The 22,584-nt window shown below is 38.8% G+C and overlaps 1 long non-coding RNA gene across 1 annotated transcript in view; it reads left to right on the forward strand.

Moving 5' to 3' along the window:
* Positions 1 to 1,347: 1,347 nt before the first annotated feature.
* LOC132070145 (uncharacterized) overlaps positions 1,348 to 22,584 on the forward strand; it is a 66,408-nt gene continuing 45,171 nt past the window's right edge. The window contains exon 1 of the long non-coding RNA XR_009417889.1: positions 1,348 to 1,527. This is a non-coding gene — a long non-coding RNA (uncharacterized LOC132070145). The remainder of the gene's footprint in view (positions 1,528 to 22,584) is intronic.

Genomic DNA, 22,584 nt, shown 5'->3' on the forward strand with positions numbered 1-22,584 from the left:
AATTGTTGTAAATAATGTACACGTAGTTTTTAGTATAAAAAGACAACACCACTTCTGAGGGTGGTCAGTGTGCCTCAACCTGACCTGCCAGACAGACCTTGGCAGGTTGGAGAAAGAATGTGATAGATAAGAAATAATAAACAACCTTGAAAACCAGAACTGAAGCATCCTGACTCCTTCTTCAGCTGCTGGGCTGGGAAAAGAAACTCCATCAGTTTTTTATGCTCTTGGGCCAGAGGTTTGGATCATTTGTCCTTGGTCTCCAGCTAGAGAAGGAATTGCTTTGTCTCCCTGCTCTGTGAAGAGAGCTTACCTAATCACCTAATATGAAGCTCAGAAGTACACACTAAAGAAGTACAGAATCTGAAAAATATAAAAGCTAAAACCTGAGGCAACACTGGAAATGGCTGTGCACAGAGGAGTGGGTGGAGTGCCATGATGAGGAAGATGGGAATGTGCGGTGTCTGGCAGCAGAGCTGCACTTACAGACCAGGCCAGGTTGGATGGAGCTTTGAGCAACCTGGTCTAGAAGAAGGAATCCCTGCCCATGGCAGGGGGTGTTGGAACTAAATGATCTTTAACATGGCTACTAACCCTTAACCTTCTATGAATATATGAATAATCTGTGATTTTCTTAGCTTTTTTTCAGTCAGAACCACTCTTGTTTATGCAGTCTTTGAACTTCATGTCCTCCAGCTCTACCTGAGCTCTGGTTTGTCTAACCCTGTCCATTCCTGTTGGTACACAGTTTGTGATGATTGGGACTGGGGCTGGGCTGAGCCTCATCCCCAATGAGCTACAGCTGTGAAAAACAGGTGAAGAGCGTTGAAGGTAATGAGCCATGGAATGCCCAGGGCCAATCACAGAGGGAACAGAGGGCACACAGGTGCAATGCATCAACAGGAGGGGATAAAAGGCTGGGCTGAAACAAAAGAAAGGTAAATGCTTGCAGCCTTCTGATGAGGTAGGGTGTTACTCTGTATGGGTTGAAGCCTTCTGTAATTTTATAATAATACTCTTGTGATTGTGGCCATTTCAAATGGGATGTGTGCTGTGACATATTCCCACTCAGATAATGTGCCTGTAATTCTCTTGGGTAGCCTGCCCCCTCTTTCCTTATCTCTGTGCCTACCTGCATCCACAGAGGCCTTCTGTCCCTTTCTCTGAGACACCTGTTCCAGTGTCTCACCACCTTCATAGTGAAGAATTTCTTCCTAATATCTAAGAAAAACCTGCTCTCTTTCAGATTGAAGCCATCTCCCCTTGTCCTGTTACTATATGCCCTTGTAAAAAAATCCCTTTTTGACTTTCTTGTAGGTCCCTTTTGGGTACTGACAGGCTGCTGGAGGGTCTCCCAGGTGCCTTTTCTCAGGGCAGTGAGCCTCAGTTTCTCCTCCCAGCCCTATCTGTGACATCCGCACCTCTGCCAGGCTCACAGGTTTGGGAGCCCAAGCTCGTTGTGAGCTGTTCCCTCTGTTGGTGCCTCTGCTGCTCTGACTTAGACTGCATGGACTCCACACCTACACTGTGAGTAGTTTTGGGTTTCTTTTTTTTTTTTTTTTTTTCAATCTTGGTCCTGTCTTTTGAATGACTGAGAGGTATTACTGTGGTGTTGTTTCCTGCTCTTCCTGAGTGAATGTCCTGGACAGTCCCTGGCTACAACTCATTACCATGACTTTTCTGCCTGTTGGCAGAACTTGCCACTGCCACCATCTTGCTGTAGTTAGGTACAGTGAGGTTGTATGGATTTACCCAGAGAAAATTGTCACTGTTCAATGTATTTACATAGTGTGATGAAAACTTGGGCTGTGTAGTCAGGGAGAGAGCAGTGGAGAAGTGGTTGCTGGTTTACCTTGACATGAACTAGTTAAATATTCATTATATTACAGGCATTTTCTGTGACAAAGGTTGCTGTTGCACTTGCTGTGGTGGTTTTTGTTGTTGTTTGTTTTGGGGGTTTTTGTGTGTCTCTATGCACAGGGCACATAAAAAGATAAAGACACAAAATGATTGGTTAATTTTAATTCTGGTAGTTATCTCTGTTAATTAGAAATTACTTAATCAGATTATGTTAGATGAACCTGAGTGTTGATTGATAGTAGATATGTGCAACACTGTGGCTTGCCTTTCTAAAGGGAAATGTTCTGATAAAAATTTTGTGGGTGGATTATTTTGTTCCTCTTTTGCTGATGGCAAAATCAAGTTTTGTACTGATGGTGTGAGAGCATAAGGAAGGCTGTAGTAAAAACATCTGTGTTGTTCTCAAGTATTTCTCACTGTGCTCTGAAGGAAGACCTTGAGGTATTGTCAGGGACAACAATGCAGCAAATAATGTGATGGGTTTATGAGCACTGTGATTTCTGACTTCATTTTAAACAGCTGCATTGTGGTAAATTAAAAGTGTGAGCAGTGTGTTTTGCTTTTGTCACTATTAAAGCTTAAATGTGATTCTCTGGAGACAATGAACAACCTTAAGTTTTTTGTGTTTGTTTAGGTCCCTAGAAACATGCTAGGTTTCTGCATGCCTTAGGGTTTGTTTTTGGACGTATTTTATTGTTTGAAAACTCTAATGGAACGCCTGATTCTCTAGACACTGTTATAGCTGTATATTTTTTTGGTTTTTTCAATCTAAGATTTCTGCCAGTGATCATGGATGCAGATTCTCATCTAAACTCACTTTATATATTCACGTTATCTAATGTATGAGACCAGATAAAATAATTGTGATTTAAAATAATACATGGTAGATCCAGTACATTAAAAGTGCTTCCCTTTGCATCTTGGCTATCTGCATTATTGTAGCTAGTCCAGATCTTGGCAGATAGAGAAAAAAAAATAAATCAGAGACTTCATGTTTTCTACTAGGTTAGGTGGAATTTTCAGTGTCTTAAGTATTTCAAGTAGAAGTGATTATGTGAAATGTTTAACTTCTAGGAACATGGTGTTCTTGAATGATTCCTAGATGTCTACTTTCTAAAGATTTTGTCATAATTCACTAAAGAGTCTGGTGTTTGCCTTGTGGACCACTGACTACTCTCCCAGAGTTGTTGCTTTAATTTCAGAAGGTGAAACTTCTAAATAGCTTTATTTCTAGAACAGATGGGGAGTAAGGATGAAAACAATTATAATTTGCTACTTAAAACCTAAATAAGAGAAAGACAAACTTTTCTTGTCCTATATTTTTCCCGTGGTACCTTACAGAAATAATTTTAAGTGTTAATCTGTAGGAATAGAAAGCCTGGACTGGAGTACTGTGTAATGCAGAGATGATCGTGTCAGTGGCAAATTCTAGATTTTAGCATCTGAACAACCTGGTCTGTAATCTCTGTTCAGTACTGAGGCACTGCACTCTTCATCAATTTCTGTAGTTATTGGTAGAGACTCCCATGTTGATATGTTAGAGCTCTTTTTCCTCACTTAAAAACAAAGGTGGCTGTAAGAATTTTCTATATACACATTGGCATCCTGCCTTTTGAACCTCTGTAGTTAGCAAAAATAGCCATTGTGCCTTTTAATGAAGGAGGTTTGTGATATGGTGCTCGTCATAACAAGGGGATATTTTGGGACTTGATGTCCACTTTGCTCTGAACCTTAAAAATTATGTCATATACAGTCTTCATAAAAAGATCATGAAAATGTGATCTAGAAAATATTTTCTGTGGAAGCAAATATTTATTTTGAAAGAGTGTGGGATAAATCATATTTCTGTTTATCTATTTTTATTTCACCTATATTGGTGAAATGAGCTAAATGCTGGTAGCCTCTAGCATTTAATTCATAATTAGGATTATATGAGCCTAAATTCACCTGAAAGAGGTTCATGCTCCGGTTAATTCACTTTGGTTCAGACATTGTCTGCTCCGTGAAGAAATCCAAATTGAGGATGAATCTACTACTGAGCTTGCAATGAAACTGAAGCTGAATCATAGTAGAAAAATGTCCCTTGAAAGAGAAGTGGAATATTTTATGGTTTTTGTTATTCAGTGTTATTATGCTTTTACCAGTGACTTCTTTCCTGTCCTCAGTGCAGAGTGCTCTTTGCTTGTGACTTGTAGCGAACTCTGTCAAATACAATATTTTCTCAACTAGTTTATTTATTGATGTGGTTGGATGCCAGGCTGGGCATTGTGGATGTGACTCACTAAAACTCTGTCTGAATTGTAATAGTGGAAGGTTTCATTTCACTGGATACTGGAAATCTGTGCTTCCCAGTCTGCTACCTTTGCCTTTTCCCCCCACCTCTCTTTCTCCTTATATCAATCTCGTAGCTGATGCATCATGACACTTTAAAAAAATAAATTATTAGATGCATTAAAATTTGCAGTACAAATAGCAGAATATAGAATTAAGATAACCCTCCTGAGAGAGTCATATCCCCAGGCTTCCTAATTACTCTATGAAGATGTCTCCTTCAGCAGCTTCCACTGGCTCAAAGAGGTCACGGGGGAATTAGCTGCTGCTATTTTTAAAAGTCAGCAATTACAGTCTCCATCTACATAATCATGAGTTACATCATCAGCATTCTGCCCACTGCCCACACAAGAGGGTTTTCCATCCCCAATGATATAATAGCTGTAGTAAAAGAAACTTCAAATCAGAAAGGGTCAGAGGAGCTTAAAGCTATGGCTACTTAGACCACATTAAAATATCTGATTCTGTCTGAGAGTTGTTGCACCTGGAATTTCAATTTGACTCTTCTGGGTTTTTTTTAATTATATTTTTCAACTTTAGTTTCATATAAATTTATGTGCTGGTAAACCTCCATGGAAGACCTCACCACCTGTAATTTCTGGGAATTATTACTAGGTACATGATTTCAAGAATTTCTCTTGGAAGTTGTATTTATTTCCTCTTCTGACTTCTTCTCTGAAATATATGCGCTTCATAATTTGATTTGGCATTTTACTGACAAGAATTCTTCCTTCTACCGTTTGTCATCTGACAATGTCTTTTGATTTGTTTGCTCCAATGATGACCTATAAAACTACCCATAAGTATTCTACTAATGTAGTATAATAATATAAACAAAAGATCTCTTAGAAGGTATCTTGTATTTACTTTTATGTCTTATTTAAAATTTGCATCATGTCTTATATTTTCCCTTGTTTGATTTAAAGAAAACAGTTTATTTGGAGAAAACAAACAAACAAGCCCTTATATTGTATTCAAAGCCATTCTGCTGTTTTGTCTGGTTTTCCTTTCAGTATTTTGAATCTTTATTCATAGCATACTTAAGATGCACAGTCTGTTTAATATTTATATTGCTTACAGTCCACTAAACAGAAAATAAGCTTGTAAGATTTTTCTTCTGTTGACATCTTCACAGGGTTCAGTTGCTCATAAGAATAGTTTGAAGTGAACAGTAAAAGTTAGACAGCTCAGCATCCCTAGTTAGAAAATTCTAATAGTGAAATAAATCAACAGTGCAAGTATATGGACTGACTACTAAACATGAGATAAAGCCATGAACCACTCTAGGAAATTCTTAGGGTAGAGATTTTTCTTTTTCTCCTTATCTCCCCACCAGTAAAGTCATTGTCTCTTATCAAGTGTACCCTGACCTCATATAGTTTATTTAATATACGTCTTTATAGCTTAAAAAAAAAGGCAAGCAAATAAACCCAAGAAAACTACTCCCCATCACATACCACATTTATCTATTCCACCCAGACAGAGTCACACCCAGCAGGGGCAGCAAAACAAGCTCCTATAGACATGTCAGTGATAAAAGGAGGAATAGGAAAAAATCTGGGCCCTCTTTGTAAGGACAGAGGAGACCTGGTTACCTGGGACATGGAGAAAACTCAGTTACTTGATGCACTTCTGTGCATCCTTCTCCACTGCCAAGTGCTCCAGCCACACTGCCAGAGGAGTGGCTAAGCCACTTCCTACCCCATTTAAGAAGTTGTGGCACCTCGGTGAGGTTCCCACTGACTGGAAAAGCATTCCTTGTCTGCTGTATTCACCCAGCGTTTGTTCACTTCTGTAATGCCACAGCTGCAGAAGCAGTCTTCAAAGTATAAAAACTGGAATCATGCTTACTCCATTAAAGGTAAAAAAAAATAATTGGAGCTGACAAATAATTCATTGTGTGGCTTTTGTTCATGCACTTCCTACTTCTTTTTGGAATTGTTTTCTTTGGAAACTCTAATGAGTGTGCTTCTAATTTGACATTTGAAATGCAAACCTTGTAGGTTTCCCTTTTCTCAGTATTCAGACCAACTTTGTTTTGTAGAGTATGTTTGTGTTTTTTATATTTTACTCGCTAGAATATTAGTGAATATGCATATGCACGCATTAGTGCATAAACATTCTTGTCATGGTTAGAGTGGCTTGAGAAGAGATAATAGAGAAAACTGTAAGAAAATAATCTTAAACTTCCTAATAATGGATTTATGGTTTATCAAGGTCACATTTTCATGTTTGTTTTTTTTTTCCCTCTAGTTTTCTTCTGCTGATTGAACTAAGACCATTCAAGCAGGTTAATATCCCATGTAGCTTGAGGGACATACTACTAATAAATAATACACTAAGACCCCTATTTTTATGGAGCAGGCACAGAAGATTTTAGAAATTCAGCGACAAATGTCTGGATAACTTTATCAACTATATATCAGTTTAGCACAGACATTCTTACTGAAGCCCACTAAAATGGGAAATGACATAGATGATGCTCCTTCAGTGCTTCAGGAAGGATCAGACTATCTTTCCCTGTGAATTTACGAAAATAATTCATCTCTTTTTTTCACCTTTACATTATGAGGAGACACAGCTTCTTTAGATTGTACTCTAGATGAGTAGCTGAAAGAAGCAGGGCTTTATTAAGACAGAATTTTAACTTGAGGAGGAGATGAGTTTCCTTGATTTTATTTCCCTTTCTAGTGAATGACCTTCAGTGTCATTCAAGCATAAGTTTCTCACTCCTACTACAGGGGAAAGAAATTATAGAAGCTGGACTTTTTGGCTGAAGCTCAATAGATTCTAATGCTTGAGGCAATAAAAATATCTGAAACAAGATTATGGGAGTTAGCTGCCACATACAGCTGGACTATGTGTCTGCTTGAGCCAGACCCTGAACTTTTATTGTCTCCATAATGGACTCAGTTGAATGTTATCCAAGAGCTGTGTTGGGTCATTTCTGAATGCCTTTTGCTCCTGCTTTGTCTGCTATGCAATAAATTGTGTGATACCTGCTACTTTTTGCTAATTATAGTGAACTAGCCTCAAAAGGTTAAAAGGAAAGGTTTTGTTTAAAGAAAAAGAAAGAGGGAGCAGGAGGTGTGAACAGATGGTTCTTGGTCAGTAGGTAAAACAATTTGTCTAAAGAGGAATGTGGGATTTGTGCTAGAGACAATGTGATGGTTTTCTTATATTTTTAATTGAAATATGTCCTTATTTTTCTCTCTTTATTGCTCAGCTGTTATAGACACAGTTATATTGTTTTAACCAAGGACTTGCTGGTGGATGGATTAGTTTAACTGTTGTGAATTGCTGAAATTCTCATAAATAATTATGAGCCATATTTTAGTGTATGATTTGGCAACTCAGAGTAGTTTTTATTACTAAATTGTGTAAAATCAGAAGTATTTGATGTCTTGGATGGCATGCAGATTACTTCTGAACTCTAGGAGTCACAGCGAGTCACAAGAAATTGTATTGTTACCCCTGAAAAATTTCCATTTAATAGATATTTCATTCCAGAATATGTATTGGTGAACTGCCTGCTGTACATCTTCTGACATAATAATAGTCAAGCCTGTAGAGAAGTTAAATTCTTATTTTTCCTGTATTTTCTTGCTTAAAAATAATAATGTAGCAAAAATTGTCCTCATCGTTCCATTAAATCAGGCCATGTTTAGAATCAGGGCTCTTGATACCTGAAGGTTTTTCAGTGTGTTAGCATTGCAGCAAACCAAGAGATGCATCTGGTAGCATCTCCAGAAATCAAAAATATCCTGAACAATCTCAAGAAAATGCTTCCCTGTTTTCTTCACAAACCCCTTATTTCATTTTACTTGCCCGGTAGTGACTTGAAATGAAGGAGGTTAAATGGAAAGACATTTCTGGATAAATGACAGCATTAACTGGTCTGAGTAATAAAGTAGGTTTGTTTTTTTGTTTAAGAAAAAATATATCACAATAGTAGATCACATAAAATCTTTCACTTCTTAAGTTAATTTCTAAGTTTGCTGAAAATTGTCATTTTTTGACCTTCTAATTTAGCCAACAATGACTCTTGCTTTTCAACTGTTCATTTTCTGATTTTGAAAAAGGATCTGAAAAAGACTGGGAAAAGTTTGAGATAGGAGTTTTCTTAAAACTGTCAGTCTGATTGTAATGTTTGACCCGAAACAAATTTCCTTAGGAACTTTAGGTGCTTAAAATATTAAGAAAAAAAAAAAAAATCTCATCTGAGTTTGAATAGGAATAGTATCCCTTAAAAATATCCTTAAATTTTCTGTTCACAAGATATATTTTGGGAAAAGAAGAAAATGGGAGACCTTTCATTTTGGAAATGAATTACTTATTTTATTCTCCACCTTTTTCCATTTAACTTTAAAAATGAGAAAATCTGGCTGACTTTCCAGTAGACAGTAAAATCTTTGAGTTGGAGGCATTATTTCCGTGTGTGCTTCTCCTGCTGGAGTTCTGCTCTGACCAGACTGTTGTAGGAATTACTTCAGCAAGATATCAATGAAACAGTGTTAAATAAAACATTTAAGGTTAGGTACTTTTATGTTTATATGTATATATATCCTGACATATTCTACTTGAAAATTATTAAATATTAACTAGCTGTGGGATGTATCTATGTAAAGAGAAAAAAAACCAGTCTGTAAACACTGTATTATTTGCATGTTGTATTAGGATATACCTCTGTTTCAGCAATCATAAAGAGATGGCAAAATTTCAATTTTTTTTTATTATTATGTCTGGTATAAAATAAGTGAATGACTGGTGATTGAAATTGTTATTGTGTTTCTAAGCAAGAGTTTAAGGCCTTTTCATTACTTCAGTTGGAATGCTATGCCAATTATGACAGGTAAAACTAAACTATATTGTGTTCCTCCTGCGCTCCCCTCCAATCCTTAGAGGAGGAAAATTTCCTGAGCTAGAATGAGAAAAAAAATTCTTTATATGAGAACTTTGTGCCAACAGAATCTTGCATTAACTTTCATAATTTTCAGTCACATATATCCATTTTAATATGTACTTATCTGTGTGATAATGGTGGCATGGAATGAAGCAACTGAACTGACTGTTCAACTGATTTTTGTGGATTTTTTTGTTGTTGTTTTTTTTGGGCTTTTGGGAGGTTTTTTGTTTGGTTGTTTTTGGGCTTTGTTTGTTTGTTTTGGTTTTTTAACTTTCCTCTGTGGGGGTGAGGTATTTGGACCAAGGTATTAGGATCAAACAAGATTGGAATGTTTTTTTCTTCACTCTAGTCAGGGAACCCTACCATAAGAGAAACTTTGGATGGTGCCTTTGGCCTGATGAGTCAATGAGTTTAGCAGCAGACTTGTTAATTTTAAGCCAAGATAAAATTTAAAGTACTTTCCATAATTTTTTTTTTCTGTTTAATCTTGTTGTCTCTCATAATAAGTACAAAAATAAGGTTAATACTTAAATTGTAAGGTAACTTTTCTCTATCATGTCTACAGTAAGAATCATGTATTAAAATGAACACATCTTAAATATTTAAAGGTATAACCTGCTGCCATGTCCAGAAAGATAAAAAATGCAAGCAGGAAAAATAGAGTAGGAATATTAATATTATAATACTGAGTCTCAAAGTGTAGAGGGAGTATTGGGACCTTCGTTAGATCAGTTCTTTATGTAGTCCAATGACTCAGCATTCCCAGAATTATTCTGTCCTAATATTTAATATGCAAGACACATGAGCTCATTAGTAGAGCTCAAAAATCTATCAAATTACCTTTAGTAAACAACTTGAGAAAGACTCTTCATCTCTCATGCTTTTGAAGGCAATTGGATGGAGGGGGGGATAGGGGAAGAGGAGCCCAAAGGTCTCAAAAGCTTTAGTTTTAATTAGTCCAAAGAGCAACCTTCCTGTTGCAATGTTATTGGCTATCATGGCAATCCTATTAAATAAATTACTTTATTTCCCATGACAAGCCTCTGATAAAGCAACGTGTTAAAAATGTGTTGCCCACTGCAAGGAGCTCTGTTGTGGCTGAACTGTAGAGGGAGTTGAATAAATTTAAATTCTTGTATTCCACATACTGAGGTAGATACCTGATTTTTACAAAGATTTTAAGGCACAGAGGATGATAACAGAAACTTCTGATTATTTATTAATCGTTAAAATAGAAGCTTCTGGTTTTTGCTGAAGTGTGCAACATCGTGATATGATGTGCATGGCCTCATGTGAGCTCTGTAAACCTTGTACATAATTATAATTCCCTCTGGAGTGGTTTGTGTGAGATGACACGGACTGAACACATGCAGGGTTTTGATGGCACTGGATGTCATTTGCTTCATCATTTCTAATAGAATTCCTAACCTCAGAGTTTTAGAAGGCTGTTCCAAGGATTGGCACCACTTTGATCTGCTGTCTCTCTATTTGTCTTTATAACACTTGGGCTAGTTCCTATATTTAAGATGAGTTTTTCTGTGAGATTTGCTTCAAATTTCTATTTTCCAGATGAAGTGATGATGAATGTGCCCATATTCATTCTAGTATAGAAAACTTTCTGACCTGAGCAGGCATATTTTCATAAATATGCCCAAGACTAGGGTGCATTGTAGGACTTAGCACATTGGTTACTGTTGGCAATATTTCCTAATTTTTTTCCATTCATTGAAGACAGTGTGTAATCCCCACACACACAACAGCAACAATAAAAAGACCTAGTGCTGGTGCTTCTCACTTCAATTTTGGTAGTGCTGGAGCTGCTGGGGTTCTAGGATGTAACAAAACTTGTGAGCTTCTGAAGGCTTCACACTGAGGTATCTCAAGTTATATTCACCAAGATAGGACCACCCCAAAACAGAATTACTTAATTTTTCTATATCTTTCTTCCTGTTAGTAAACTAGGGTGTGAAAAGAAAGACTTTGCCAAGTGTCAACTAGGCTTGGTAGTTTAACCCTCCAGTTCCCTTCAGTCTCCAATGAGGGTTCCAGGGAATGGAGATGATTGGAAGTTGCTCCCTGCTGCTCCTCTGACAGCTTTTGCTGCTTGGCTTGCCCCACAATGTACAAGGCTGAATGATTTCTGTGGTAATTTCCTGCAGTAACTTCTTGCTGTAGAAAGGTCTGGGCTATTCTTGCAGAATTTCAATCAACAGGATTTTTTCCTCTCAATTTTTTCCCCTTCTTTCCTGTAATTTCAGAACCATGGAAATACATTTAATGCAATTAAAATTTGTCTTAATCAAGCAGTTGCATTTTTATAGTCTTTCAATAATTTGAGCTGCTATATAGAGGATCTGGGGTGCTGAAAAAAATTGTTCATGTATATATATTTGAGGAGAGAGATTAGAACAGCAACAGGAACATGGAGAGGTGATTTAAGGGTTTTCAATCCTTTTCTTTCCTGCAGTTATCTGCAGATAGAGATGGGCAGAGAGAGACTATCTGAATTTTAACAAAGGTAAAGGCAGGGTGCTGCACGTGGGGAGGAATAACCCCAGGCATCAGCACAAGCTGGGGCTGACCTGCTGGGAACCAGCTCTGTGGGGAAGGCCTGGTGGACACCAAGCTGTCCATGTGGCAGCACTGTGTTCTGGAGGCCAAGGCGTCCTTGAGTGTGTCAGGATGAGCAGTTTTAGCAGGTCAGGGAGGTGATCCTGCCCCTGTCCTCAGCCCAGCCTCATCTGGAGTGCTGTGTCCAGTTCTGGGCTCCTCAGCACAGGAGGGACTTGGAGCTCCCAGAGCAAATCCACTGGAGAAAAACAAAGATGGTGAAGGAAGGGACTGGAGCATCTCTCCTAGGAGGAAAGGCTGAGGGAGCAGAGCCTGTTCAACCTTGTGAAGATAAGACTGAGGGGAGCTCATCCATGTCTGGGAGTGTCTGAAGGCAGGATGTCCAGAGGATGGTGGTGGTGCAGACTGGTGCCAAGCAATGAGGCAGGAGCTGATGCCTGGAATGTTCCATCTGAACACAAGGAAGGAAACTTTGATTCAAGTGACCACACACAGGAACAGATTGCCCAGAGAAGGTGTGGACTCCCCCTCTATGAAGATATTCAGGAACTGTGTGGCACCAATTCTGTGCCTTGTGCTCTGGGATGATCCTGCCTGAGCTGGGAGGTTGGACCAGATGGTCTGGTGACTGTGGTCCCTTCCACCCTGACCCATTCTGTGATTCTGTGCTTGTCAACAGCTTACAGAATTAAGCAAGTAAAATAAGAAGACACAAGATTTACAATTCTGGTTGGTTTTTTTCGTAGTTCATAGTCTTGCTTTTGTGCTTTTCCTGTAGGATTGTTTCAGTGTGCATCCTCTGATCTCTGTCATTCCTTGAAGCTCAAAAAGACTGCTGAGTGGTTTCCAGGTGCTTCTGTACTATTTTAAGAGCAGCTTATTATTCTTATTCCTTCATTGAAATAATATTCTGTCACTTCAAATTTTTCCTGCTCCTCCTTCTGCTATTTATCTTTAGGTATAATGGTGAACTCTCCTACCTCTTTATTACTTTTTAGCTTCCTAATTTTTTTTGGTTGTTTTTTTCTGTTTTTAATTATTTTAATTCAGAGACTTAGCAACTGTTCTAAGCAAGACAATGTTGAAGTACAAATAGAACCTGAGATGTGTTGCTAATCTTAACTAAAGTTAAGTTAAATGTCTGGTCAGGTACCTTGGATATAACACAGTATTAGTCTGATAAGTTGGCAGGGGAGGAGGGAGATGAAAAATGGAAGTGAATAATATAAGCATAGGATAGCTGTGGAAGAACAGCAAGTACAAAGGGGTATTTTACTAAGCATCTAAAGCCACGGGTTGATTACAGTTTGGGAAGGAAGAGAGGAAAAGACTGCACTGCAGCCATTAGATGTAGTTTGAATCTAACAATTAGCATCCACTGAGAGAAAATTATCTATTATGATCTATTATGTGGTAAGCTAGTTATGCTTGTTGTGGTAGGTATTTGTCTGGTGGAATATGCTTTCAGGCCAACTTATTCCCCATTGAAGGGTGTCACAATTCTGCTCAAAACCCAAGACATGTTTCTAAAGGTTATTATTGAAAACTTTAAAATTCAACAGTTTTGACAACAGGGTTCAGGCCTTGCATTGTTCTGCTGCTGTTTTCTGATCCATTTTCCCCTCAGTGGTCTGTCTTGCTTGGAATATTTTTTAAAATTTCCCTCTTCCAGCTGCAGAAGATGCATTTTTCAGTTCTGTATTGCATAGGCGTTGTTAACATGAGAGTAACATTTCCGTCCATAAAGTAAATCTTCTGAGCCTCTCCTTTGCTATTTGGAAAGCCATTGACTTGCATCCTGACCACAAAGTCACCTAGGCTATGAATTAATTTTAAATGTCAAGAAATCATTCTTGGTTCAGTTTTTCTTGGAATGAATGTAGATAGTGGGTGATGATTTGGAACCCTTGAGTAGCAGCTGGGGCACTTGCTATTTCTTCACATCTATTTAAACACAACCCTACTGTTTGAAGGGTCAGCATATTTTAGCAGACCAGACAATATTCTAATTTCTGCTTCTTCTTTAGAATCCTTATAATGACACCATCATGTAATAATCCTTTCGTGGGGGATTGTGTTTGGTTGGGTTTTGTTTTGTGTTTGGTTTCTGGAAGGATTTCTTGGGTAGAAAGGGTGTTTCAAATATGCCAACCAAGAGGTTTATAGTAGCTTAAATGTAAGCATATCAGAAATTCCTAGATCATTTGAGAATCTATACTCAGCTTTTCTTAAAGGAGATCCATTTTGGGAGCGGGAAAAATAAGACAGATCAGCATAATGAAAGTGACTGTAACACACAGGATATTTATTTTAGAAATTTGATTGACAATCTATTGGTGACTTCACAAGGGAAACACTTCATGATCTAATGCTGCCAAAGTAGTGGATGGGGGATAAACAAGCCATCTGAAATATTACTGCTAATTCCTTCTTTTATCTGTCCTCTTCCATGTTTTTCAAATAGGTAATCACATTAGGAAAGAAATCTTAGAGTGCTGAACATGGCAAGATTTTTTTATATGATTGCATAGAAGCCAGCTATATAAAACAATACAATACATTATAAATGTTTGGTAAATGAAGGCTTTACAGTCAAATCCACTGCAAGTCTAGCATGTGCAGGTTTTGTTAGGCAACAGAACAAGGTTGAACAACGAAGAACAGGTTGAAACCCTGATTCTTTTCAGATTCATCTCTAAAATGTCTTTTTAGCAGATCAAAGCCTCCCAGTTGGATAAAACCTTTAACTCCCCCACTGGAATTCTCCTCAGATCTCAGAGATCACAGGTAGCTGATTACAAAACAACAGATAGCTTCACTGCTGTTCTATATCAAGCCACAGCAGTTGGTAATTTAAAAGTTGCCTTAATGCTGCTGCATTTAAAAACATATCATGGATTCAGGAAAAGACCTGCTGAAGTTGGTTAACTTGATGCCATTCAGCCTTTTGTGAGACATGCACATACATATACAGGTTTTTAACAGTAATGCATTGATATTTTCCCAATGAAGTTGATAAATTGTCTTGAGATGCATTGTGTGCTCAACTTTAAAGCAAGGCTTATGGCTTTGAAGACTTTCCATATGCACTGCTGCGCTGTCAGCTGCTGGAGGGAATTCAAGCTCCTACTCTGCAGCGTGTTGCTGCTGCTGGGAGAATGCTGATGGCTCCTGCCTGGGTACTGAGATGTTTATGGGTAGTGAGATGTTTATGGCTTGCTCTTTAAGCCTCTGCATGCTAAATTTATGTAACTAAGGATGCACACATCCCATAGTTTGGTTGATGCTTCTCGGTTCTTTGTGTCATTTCTATTCATCTCTGTGTATTGTTGAGGAGGAGAGGCCAACCACTTTTATAAGACCTGTATAGTTTTGCAACTGTTTGAAATGATGAATGTCACATGTTTGTTCATTAATAGGCTTGAAGGATCATTTTATTGCTTTTTTCAGGGTTCCTTGCCACTCTGGCCACCAGGTGTTTGAGTGTCAGATCACTTTGGTGTGTTCTGCTCATTCTGACGGTCGCCCTTTTGGTGAAAGAGCACCTGGCAAAACACTTTGCCTTATGGTGAACTTGGGTAATCATTCTTTCTTCCTCCTTCTGCTTTATGGTGAACTTGGGTAATCATTCTTTCTTCCTCCTTCTGCCTTATGGTGAACTTGGGTAATCATTCTTTCTTCCTCCTTCTGCCATTAATCCAGCTCTGTCTTCCCTCCCCGGCAGCTCAGGGATTCAGTGTGATGCTGGGAAGTTAGGTCATGTTTGTGACATGTGACTGAGAGCTTAGAGATGCTCTGGGGACTAAAGCTGGAGCTTTAGGAGAGCTGGCTTAAAATCTGTTGTTGGCACCCTTTCAGGTAGGTTAAGGGAGCTTTTGAGGAGAGAACTGCCTTAACCTACCTGAAAGGGTGTCCACAACAGGTTGTAAGCCAGCTGTGAAAGGCTGGGCACTGAAGACAGCCTTTTATTAGGTAAAGCAATTAAAGAATGACAATTTAGGCTGAATAAGTTATTGCTGGTATTTCCCAGATGAGTTAAGCTAATGGAGTAATAGCCTAATTAAAACATTTCTTGCTTCTTGCCTTTGTTCTTGCATGTTTGGGACAGGTCTTCTGGGAACAGCATGAGGGAAACTTGCTTGGAAACTTTCTTCTGTGATTATGCAGTGATTTGGTTGTAATGACATTGTTAAAGCATGGACTCCTGAAAAGTCTAAATTCTCACTTGAATGCCTTCCAGCTCTGCACTTGCTTTTTCTTGTTCTTTGTAAACCCCCTACTTTTTCTGTCTTAAGATTATTTATGCTGTTCCTAACCAGTCTTCTACTTATGTGGTTTTTAAATAATAGTTATTGAGTAATTTCTCATATTTATCATTGAGAAGAGTTCTTTATTGTAAAGGTGAAATAGTGGAAGTTGGAAGAAAAAGCCTGCAGGGTGAGGGTGGCTATTAGCACATATACAGAAATAAAAATAGCACTGTTACTTTTATTATATGTATTTATTGTATTTTATATTTTTATTTATAACAGCAAACACTGTTTGCTCTGGAATGGTAGCATTCAGTTATTAAGCCAGCAAGATGACACAAAATGTGCTCCAAGGCTGAGGTATCTGGACAATATTGTTCTACATTTACTCATCCATTCTGTAATGGTGGAGTGTTACTCTTCTCCTAAATGTTGCCTTTTATAACAGAGTGGACCTACCCCTTTTTTCTCAGTCTTCTAAAATATGATGGACTTCCTTTCATCAGAAAGTGAGGGGAGAGGCTGATCCCTCACTCCTGTGCTTCTTCCCTGGGTCACATAACCTGTCCTAACATGCTTATCTTCCTCCAGCCCAGCTAGTGCTTGTATAGCTTAGTTATCTTTTCCCTCTGACATTTTTGCTGCTGTAAGACAGAAGGATAATGCACACAAATGTGCTGTGTTGTTCTGTTCCAAGTCTTTGTCTTGAGATTTTTCTAAACCTTTGATTCTCTGCATTTTTGTGCGCATCAGGTTTTTGAAAGCTGTGATGAAAACAGGATAGAACAGGATTTGACTGGGTCCTAGACTTCTCTTAAAGGAGAAAATAACCTTGTTAGGTGCAGAAATGAAACTGATATGATTAGTGCTAAGTATGACCTTTGTTTCTTTTTATGAGGAGGAAAACAAACTGCAGTCATAGGACAAAACACTATACCATAAATGTTAAATCTGCCATTTTCGGGAAGATATTAAGTGTGTATGTGACACTTGAGATCATTATTTAATGGTAAATGTGGTGGTGGTGCTGGTTTGGCAGCTGGGCTTGATTTTAAACATGTTTTCTAACCTCAACAATTCTGAGATTCTATGTGAAGGCAAAAGAATTTGCTAAATTGTTGGGTTTCATCTGGTGCTTTAAGTGGGAAACCAAAGTGAATGGACATTTCCTTGTAATTGTTATGTAATTCCATGCTGATGTTTTTCTGTCAGTTTTCTCATGCTTAGGGATGATATTCTGCATGGATCTGATAACTTCAAGAACATTATATTGATTTTTAAGTGAGAATGGGGGAGATAAGTACAGACACACAAACAAACACACAGAGAGAAGTAAGTTACTATCTGTTCATTGCCAGTATTCTCTGAAGATCTCCAAGTTGCAGGTGGTTGGTAGCTGACACATCTTTAGTTGCTGCTTGTTCCATATCAGCATTCTCTTGGGGAAGAAAACATGAAAACAAAGTGTTTTTCTGTTAAACTTGTGCTAGCAAAGAATATTGGTTGTATGTAATGTAGGGCATCTCTGTTCCTCTCCCTCGTTGCTTCCTCTTTCATTTGTTTTCAGTAAATGAGAACAAGCTCTATCAAAGATGTCTTACATTTTGAAGGTAATCCCTTTGGAAATGAGCAAATGAGACATGCTTTCTTGGGATACAAGGTCTTTAAAGCTTTTTCTCCGTCCTATTTTCAACCACAGTACATTTTAAAGAATAAGATCAACATTTTATCTTTCACTGTTTGGCAAATACTGAGCTTCATCTTTTGTCCTCTGATTTCTGACAAGGTCTCAAGGTGAGTAACTCGGGTTTCTGTTTGTGCACACTCAGGTATAATGATGTTTTCTGCACAGTTCTGAGAACAAAAGGCTGTCCTTTTTAAATGGGACCGGGGTTGCAAAGCTCCTGAGGTTAAGTCTGTATTATGAGTGCAGAATGAGAAGCCATGCTTTTGCTGTGGCTAGCCAGCCTCTGTAGGTAACAGCTTTAGCAATTTCTTAGACACCTCTATGCAGCTGCTTGAGGAGTCTTGTCACATCTAAATCTCTGTAACTAGAGCTGGTGTGGACAAGTCCCCTTATTCACCAGTTGCATTAAAGAAGGTGGATGTAACATTTAACAGGACCAAGGAAAAAAAAAAACCAAAAAAATCCAAAAAGTACACCTTCCACAGCAGCCCCATCTCAAAGGAGTGAGATGCTTCTCCACAAACACAGCTTTCTAGAGAAACCTCTCCAACATTCCTTCTAAAACCCAAAATCCCTCAAAACAGATGTAATTCTAAGGTGTACTCTAATATCTCACATATGCTCTTTTCTGGGAATCTGTGTGCTATGTTCCCTCTTCAGTCTTTGATGCACCAAGGTGTGCTATCCTGTCCCATCTGCAGGATAGGTGTTTCAGCATGGAACCATCACTGAAAATAAAATTTTGCCATAGAATTTGTCTCTTGTAACAGAAAGAAAACCAAATCTGTATATGAACAGTATTTTTAAAATTAGGTTTTATTTTAGAGTGTTTCTTGATAATGAAAGTGTGTTGGAAGTTTAGAGGGGGGGAAAAAACCACACAAATATTTACTGTAATTAAAAAGTAGACAATCCAGAAGCCTGTTGTTTTAGATCCCAATCAAACCTTTTAAGAGTAAAGGAATGATATCTTGCACACTTTCCCTGTTTCTTGCACCAGTGCACCAGCATTGGGAAAGGCAATAATGCAAAAGAATGTGAGGCCAGCTACATGTTCAGTATTGTTGTTGAATTAAGCCCTCCACTTTTGAATGAATGATTTAAATTGATTTCCTTAGTAATCACAGAAAGCTTTAGGTTGGAAGGGCCCATAGAGGGTCAGCTGGTCCAACCTTTTTCCTGGGTTATAAATCCTTCTCTCTTTGGCGGGCACTTCTGCTCTTCTCAGCAATCAAATACTTTTTTTGTCTGAAATATTCAAAATAATTCTTGCTATCTTCAGAAGTGGTCCAAAAACAGTTCAGAGAATTCTGGAGAAGGTATATACATTTCACCAAAGGGTGCATGATTTATCCATTTTTAAAGGGGATGCAACATCCACTCTATATTTAAAAAAATGTAGATGTGTGTACCTCAACTATTTTTGTGCTTCATGGGCTGTGGTTTTAGCTCGTTACCACAGGATGTGTATCTCAGACATTTTTTTCATGTTGTTTTAATGAAAAATCTGGCAGATGGATTACAAAATGATTGTCTTGATTCAAGAGATGGGCAAGTAATTCCTTAGAATTCCTCATTCATCCTCCTTTAGAATAAGAAGCTCAGATCTGATATTCATGCTCTAATCCAGCACTATGAAAGAATGCAGCAAATTTTCCTGTGTTCTTTTGAACTTTCCACACAGTGTGAACTGATGTCACAATTAGTCTGTTTCTTCTTAAATGTAGGTTTTTTTCTCAAGGGTAAGATGCCTGAAAGTTTCAGCATGCAGCCTTGAAGCCTGTGAGGCTTCTTCCTTTTAGTGTTTTCAGGAGCCTTAATACAGATGGCAAGCATTGCAACTTCATTTCCTTGACCAATTTCTTAAAAATAAACCATTAAGCAGCAGTTCTTTCGTGTCCCTGAGGTAATCACCAGTGAATTTATTAAATGACTTTTGATTTGCAAGTAATGCTGTTTGATGTTTTGGTGTTTCATAACAGCAGTAACTTTTGTGCAAATCAGGCAGAATGTTTTTTTACCTTCTTGGAGCATTAAGTAAATGTAATTCTATTTGTTAAGAAATTGCTTCTTTTCATCATTTCTGGGTTTTTTAAGTGGATACTCCATACATCAACTTGAATAACAGCTCTGGAATAACAATTTTACTGAATGCTGCAAAAGCAGGTGGAAATGTTTTTTATACTTGTCCCCTTTCTTTCTGTGGAAGCGATCTGGAAAAAGTTTTGCCTAAGTGCTCACAGCTCTAAACTGCAGAACAGTGTAAACTTAAACCCTGCTGTTGACTTGCAAATTACAGGCCTAAATGCTATAGATAAATGTAAATATTTACAGGCCTGGTTTGTTCACTGGCAAGTCTGGCACCTTTTCGGAGCAGACATTTGCAGAATGGTCTAAGCAGGAACCCCATGTTGCAGCTCCTTGTCCTAATGACTCCGAACATTATTTCTGATGGGCACCCCTAACTGTGAGGAAGAGGAACATAATGGTAGTTTTTGCTATGAAAGGTTTAAAAGCTCTGTTCTAGGCCTTACTGAGAGCAGGGAGATACACATATTTACAGCCCATGGCCAGATGTCATCTTTGTTTTCTTTCTGCCTTGTGATGACAAACCTTGTCTTTCTCAATGTTTTGGTTGGTTGGCTGATGAGGAATTTTTCCTTCTGGTATGGAGAGATATTTGAGGAGGCCTCAGTCAGCTTTTTACAGTGGGATGCCAAGCTGGTGCAGAGGGGAGGTGGGTACCACTGTCAAGTACCTGTTCCTACAATGTCACATGGGAGATAAAGGCCCCATGAAAGGCCTAGGGAAGAGGAAAACCACTGTTGGCAGAGTTGCTCTAAGTGCATGGCTGGGCTGTCATTCTGATGTTCATGCTGTGTTAAAACAATACATAACACTTTGTCAGATACGTCAGTCTTCCATCAGCCATGGATGTATTTCTCTCTTTCTGTTTTTCTTTCCTCCTTTTGGCAGTGCCTCTGTCTCCTTCAGCTGAATTTGCTTGTAGGTTTTAGTATTACCTGGAAAGAAACACTGACCAACCTACTGCCTTCCTTCTCTCATTTGGCCTGAAGGCTGTGGACACAGGCATCAATATTTGTGTTGGATCTGGCTGAGATGGACTTAATCTTCTCCCCAGCGGTGCTCATTTAATTGTCTGCATAGCAGCACTCACAGAGCTGTGCTTTTTATTGGTATTTAGGAAGGTGTTGGTGGCACACCAGTGTTTTGACTGCTGCTGAGCAGCACTGGCACAGCATTATCACCTTCTTTTACTTTCCTTCTCACAACTAGGCTGGGAGTAGGTAACACCTTGAGAGAGGACCCAACCAGGACAGCTAATCCAAACTGACCAAAGGCTATTCCATACCATAGGACATTAGCTTGGAAATAGAAGTTAAGAGAAATGGAGTGGGGAGGGACATTGGATCTTAAGATATTTGTCTTCTGGAGCAGCCATTATGTCTGTGGAAGCCTAGGAAATGGCTGGACATCACCTGCTGGTAGGAAGTAGTGGAAAAATATTTTGTTTTCCTTTGCTTCTCTGTGTGGCCTTGGTTTTGCTTTATTAAGCTGTTGCTGCAAGGTTTTATTTTGACCTGCAAGGTTTGTTTTTTTTTTCATCTTATGCCACCCCCTGCTGCCTCCTGCTGAGGAGGGGAGTGATAGAACAGCTTGATGGGCTGCTGATATCCAGCCAAGTTCAATCCATGGCAATATTGTATGTCAGAATAAGAAGCTCAACAGTAGCAGAAAGCCTGGAACAGCCATTGTTGCTATAGTGACAAAATCAAGCTAAATAATTAAAGTCCTTTTTTTCCTCAGTATGCAAAGATCATTCCCACAACCTCTCCTTCTTCTTTGTGAGGTTTGGAGATGTCCTGTGAATTTGTATGTTATCTTTCTGTGAATAGGACACCTGTTCTTAATTTTGAGTTGTTAAGGTGATGGATGTCTCAGATGGGACTGCATGTTCAGTAAAGCCTGGCATTTTATGCTGTTTATGTCTCGTGTAGGGGACTAAATAAATGCTAATTGACTTCCTCACTCTTTCATTAGAAGGTATTACTTTGAAATAGGTAAGAAGCAAAATGTCCAAAAGGACGAAGGATGAGTGGAGTGGTCAAAAGGTGCAAATGCTCTGCCCTACAGGGTGCTGCTGGCCTGGGGACACTCTGCCAATGGGACATACAGCAAGCAGGACACAAAAAACACCTCAAACAAAGTGACTTTTAGATTGCCTTTCTCCTGATGTCTTCTGTGTTTGAGCAGGCTGGCTTTAGGCACTTCCATGTGTGACCACATTGCAATGCAGCATGGAAGAGGCAGGAGTGGCAACTAAAGGATTAACCTGCAGAGAGAATTGCTGTGACAGATGTCACTGCACTGGCTACCCCAGAATGCTCAAGCACAGTGTCAGAAGCCATATGGGAAGCGGGTCTGATGTGGATATTCATGAAACTTCTGCCTTGGGTGCCAAAATCCAACATGTGCTTTCCCAGGTCACGAAATTACCGAACAAATTATTTTTCGTGGGAATTTTTCATTAGCTTCATGACACTTGCCATGAGTCTCTTGGCAGTGTAAGTTTCCATGGCAGCAACCTAAATAATTGTTGCACTTGTGTGAAGCCCTCAAACTAGAGTCTCAGTCTACCTCAGAGTGACAAGCTTTCAGAGGCCATTAGCTCCTTGTTTTCTTTGAGAGGTCTCAAGTTAGCATGCTATTTCTGCACTTGTAGAGAGAGATTTTTAGGAGAGTGACTGCTGGTCATTGCCAAGTTTTTACTTGCTGTCTACACAAGTCAGTCCTGCTTTGCTGAGTTAAAAGGGAGCACCATTAAAATGAAGACATTCCTGGAAGCTGACAGCAAAAAAGGACCAAGGAATCTCTGCTCCTACTGGTCAGTGGGGCAGAAGACATATGACAAATGACAATGCCAAAAAGGCTGAGATGGCACTGCCATGGATTGCCCT

This window comes from Ammospiza nelsoni, chromosome 2, assembly GCF_027579445.1.
Source record: "Ammospiza nelsoni isolate bAmmNel1 chromosome 2, bAmmNel1.pri, whole genome shotgun sequence".
Lineage (NCBI taxonomy): Eukaryota > Metazoa > Chordata > Aves > Passeriformes > Passerellidae > Ammospiza > Ammospiza nelsoni.